This window comes from Apium graveolens, chromosome 7 (genome assembly GCF_009905375.1).
Source record: "Apium graveolens cultivar Ventura chromosome 7, ASM990537v1, whole genome shotgun sequence".
NCBI classification, from domain to species: domain Eukaryota; kingdom Viridiplantae; phylum Streptophyta; class Magnoliopsida; order Apiales; family Apiaceae; genus Apium; species Apium graveolens.
Genome location: NC_133653.1, coordinates 203,852,439 through 203,856,763, shown reverse-complemented (window position 1 = coordinate 203,856,763; position 4,325 = coordinate 203,852,439). Strand labels below are relative to the sequence as shown.

The 4,325-nt window shown below is 33.1% G+C and overlaps 1 long non-coding RNA gene across 3 annotated transcripts; it reads right to left on the bottom strand.

Annotated features, from left to right (window-relative positions):
- Nucleotides 1-993: 993 nt before the first annotated feature.
- LOC141672291 (uncharacterized) lies at nt 994-3,731 on the bottom strand. Of its 3 annotated transcripts, XR_012555438.1 has the most exons (4): nt 3,557-3,731; nt 2,992-3,247; nt 2,762-2,901; nt 994-2,684 (listed from the first exon to the last, which is right to left on the bottom strand). It is a non-coding gene; the product is annotated as an uncharacterized LOC141672291 (long non-coding RNA). The 3 variants fall into 3 exon arrangements; XR_012555437.1 differs by having other exon boundaries at nt 994-2,901; XR_012555439.1 differs by having other exon boundaries at nt 994-2,901; nt 2,997-3,247.
- Between the last annotated feature and the right edge of the window lie 594 nt (nt 3,732-4,325).

Below are 4,325 nucleotides of genomic sequence, written 5' to 3'. Positions count from 1 at the left end.
CCTAAGGTAAGGAACCACATAAGATCTCTTATATAGAATTTCATCGATCAAAGAGTACCTCAAATCTAGCACAACCAACTTTCGTGCTTTCATCACATCATTCGGGAGCCATCCATTTTGGATATGGGCATTAATGGGATCTATCCATCATCCCCCAAGCCCTATGGGGGAAACAAGCTTAACATCAATGCTTCGTATGTTCAAAACATGAAAGTACACGCTCCCGAAACTTTCTTCCACCTCCGAGGAGGAAAATTTGGATAACGCATCGGCCTTAGAATTTTCCTCCCGGAATATGCTCGACATGGCACTCGTCGAATCGAGTCATCACAGCTCTCACTAGGCGTACATACTTCGCCATGGTTTCGTCCCTTGATTTGAACTCTCCCTTGGGATACTTTAAGTTTCGAATCTCCACAAACTTTCAAGTTTTTGACCCTCAATGTCCCTGCTAATTCTATTCCTGCGATTAGAGTTTCGTACTCAACCTCATTATTCATAGTAGGAAAATTTAACTTCATAGCATATTCAGTTAGGATCTCATTGGGGCTTTTTAAACACTACGTCATAGATTGCTTTAAGCAACACCTCAGATGTGTTGCTATAGAACCAAAAAAACATTGCTAAAGGCCTGAAAAGAGCTAAGACAACATCAAAGGTATGTTCACTCGTAGCTAGTTAGTATAAGGGTCTATAGCAACATACCAACTACTCTATTATAACATAACATATTTAGTTACAATAGATCACAATAGCAACATCTTTTACACTCTATAGTAACACATTTTTGTGTTTGCAAAAGATCTTAAAATTTCTTTAAGAATGGTTTGCTCCACGTGTAATTGTGGGGCCCACATAAATTATTATTTAATTTTTTTGTTTAATAAGGTTTTTTTCTTATTTTTCCATTAATTTTCAAAAATATAATCATAAATTGAGAAATATTTAAATTCAAAATAAAAATGAAAATTATCCAAGAATGATTAGGCTAAATATAAAATTTAAATTAATAAATATGAACTCAAGAATTATTACATTTAAATAAAATTTCTTGTATTATACTAATACAAAGCATAATCAACTATTTCAACAAGTACAAGTAAAAAGAAAAACTCCAGGCGGCGGGATTTTTAGATGCTGTTGGAGCCCTTGGTGCTAAAGTTGTAGTCTTTCGAACAGCCGGTGAAGATCAGCTCTAGGAAGTGATAAAATTATATATGAGAAACAATCCTAATTAAATAACTAATGTATCTGGACAATATTGCAAAGCAAAGATGAATATAGAAACAACATAACTTACACCAAAAGCAGCCTGCATCCTACACCATAAGAGATATGGCAATTAAATACAGGAAGAAATCAAGTAGTTCCTTGTTTATATTTGGGAGCAATGGCAAGTTCTTCTTAAACTCCTTAAATTTTATATAAAACCAATTAATTGCAGAGTTTACTCATTAAAAGAATTGGACAAAAATAGTTGGACTAAAAAAATAGAGGAAACTAGGAAGGTTAAGTGTATGTTCAAAACCTACAACTAAACCGACGTGCAATTGTATCCTCCTTGACTTGGCTGTTGTTATTGTCTACTAAAATGGTAGGTGCTGAACCCTAAATTTCAACCAATAAAAGAATAAAGGTTTTGGTATAATCTAAGCATTATTATGTTGCAGAAAGCAAACTGCCACTAATCCAATATACTCTGACTACTAGAACTTCTAAAGCATTATGTAACCTTGTATCAACTGAAAAAGTCTGCATTACAAAGCATTACAATATTTTTGAAACCAACATTAATCATTCCACATGAAACAAATAATTGTAACACTAGCAAGAGGAGATACCTAGCATCGCACCTCAACATTATTGCAGTTAACAATCTCACAAGCAGCCACTACGTCATGTCACAAAAGTGAGCCTTTATTTTAATAATTCTACTAGGAAATTTCAGTATGAACTACACTAACCTTAAATACAATCCCATATTAGTACACTTGTCTATGGTTATGTTTTAAACTTTTCCAGTAAAGGTAAGCACATTAAAATATCGTAAACAGCACTTAAATGAACCATTTGAAAACATATACTTTTCATAATAGATATAAGTGAATTTGATAACTATACCTTGCATCGAAAGAACTGAATCTTTACATCCAAAGATATATATGTTTGTTTTGCGTCAGTCATCAATTACTAAATTCTTCTTACCACTATTATAGTACACACTTACGACCCGTTTGGAGCTCCAACTTAGGAGGTGCAGTTCTGGGGAACGTAGTTCCATGCTTTTTTCATTAGTAGCAACAACACCAGCTCTATATGCAACCGTTCTTTGTCTTCATACTACTGTTACCTTTCTTAATCCTGAATAACAAAGAATCAGACTTTTAAAATATTTTTTTTAAAAAAACAAAACAAAAATCATATAATTAGTGTAGAAACCATATAATTAATAAACTTCAAAAACCCAAATGAAGAAGCTCTCCGGGAATGGTAAAAGCCCCAGGAGGTCGTCCATTTTTAACAGCAGGATGATCTGCAACTGATTAATGTGACACCAAGGCACGCTTTTTGCGACCAAAGCAGGAGCTGCGGCAACCAGGGTGGTGCTTTTTCGCTCGAGGCGGATCAAATCCATAGAGTGCAATCCTTCAAAAGAGGCATCATGTTCCAACGTAGACAGGACCCTGGAGGACATCAAGTGCACGCATATTACCATCAAAGAAAACAATGTGATTCGCATACCGGTCAGAAGGATCAATACCCTCAAATCTCTGGGGAAACTGGACATAACAAAGCCGATCACCACCTCTATCCATCATAAAACACATATCAATTCTTTGCATAGTCTCTAAGAGCTTAGAGGGCAATCTTTTGTGCTGTTTCCCTTTGTTGTACAACTTCCTATAACATACACATTAAAAGATAGGCATCAAATAATGAATTTGCTTATAAGAACTTGACTCAGATCAGGAAATCGAATAACTAAATTACCTTACCGAGTGTACTGAGTATTCCTGGTAAATTAATTGACGAAGTGCTATTAATTGGTTCTGAATCAACACACTGAGACAGTGTTTGAGAAGCCACCTTTGTGTTTGATTGTTGCTCTGCATCTGCAGCTACATTCTCTGCGGCTACTGTTCTGGAACTGCGTAAACTCGGGGGTGGTGTGAAACTTTTCTTTTCCTATTCCAGATATTCACAGCTTCTGAAGCCATTAAAACCCGTTCCTCGCAAAACTTCATCCCTGACATTAAATGTAAAATCAGGAAATGAGAATTAAACAATTCATTAAAAAAATATGCAGTGCAACATGGTCCTACTATTGTTTTTGACTAAATTAAACCATGGTCCTACTATTGACAAAAACAATTGCATCAAAATCGATAAATCAGTCGAGATACATCCCCAATTTAAGAAATACATGAGAGTGAGAGGAAGAGAGAGGGAAAGTAAACCTGCTTCGATTACTCATCAAATAAACACAAATTTACTCAAATATGAAAACACGTTTACACACATACGGATTAAATAGAAGACGGAAATGAGATTATACCTTCAAATCGAACCCAAATCTATTTAGAACCCTAATTTAACTTGAAACCTTAATTGCCGGAATGTGTTACAGAAATCCTTTGATCAAAACCCTCATTGCTCATCTTGTTAGTCGCTCGTTGCTCCTCAATACAAAATGTGTTTGATATCATTTTCCCCTTTTTCTTTTGTCTCAAAATTTCATTTCCCGCTCTGCTTCGCTAGCCTGTAGACCCAAATTTTAGCCGCTAGCCCAGCCTAATTTCCATTATTTACTTTTTTTAATTTTTTTTATTATTTTTATATTGTTCATATTTTATCTGTTACAATTAATTTTATTACTTTAATTAATTTATAAAAATTTAAAATAATACGGGATATTATTTTCTATATATATATATATATATTAATCATTTTAATCAAAATTTATCATTTTAATTAAACTAATGATTAAAATCCTTTCATTTAATTTCAAATCAAAAAACTATTTTAATATTTAAAATTTTAAATAGATCATTTATTTGTTATGTTTTTACTTTCGCAAAAAATTATAAATTATTTTTATTCAAACCAATTAGTTTTAAAGAAAAATTTAATTTTTGTTTATCCAAATCAAATATTTATAAAAACAAATTTTACTTTTGGTTTAAATTTAAATTTACTTTTATTCTTAGTATATAGCAACATTATATCATTTTAGCGCTACTTAACACATCAGTGGCCTATGGCAACACAGTCTTATAACTTTAATAACCTGCATGGTGTAGGTGTTATGATAGGGTGAAAATTTC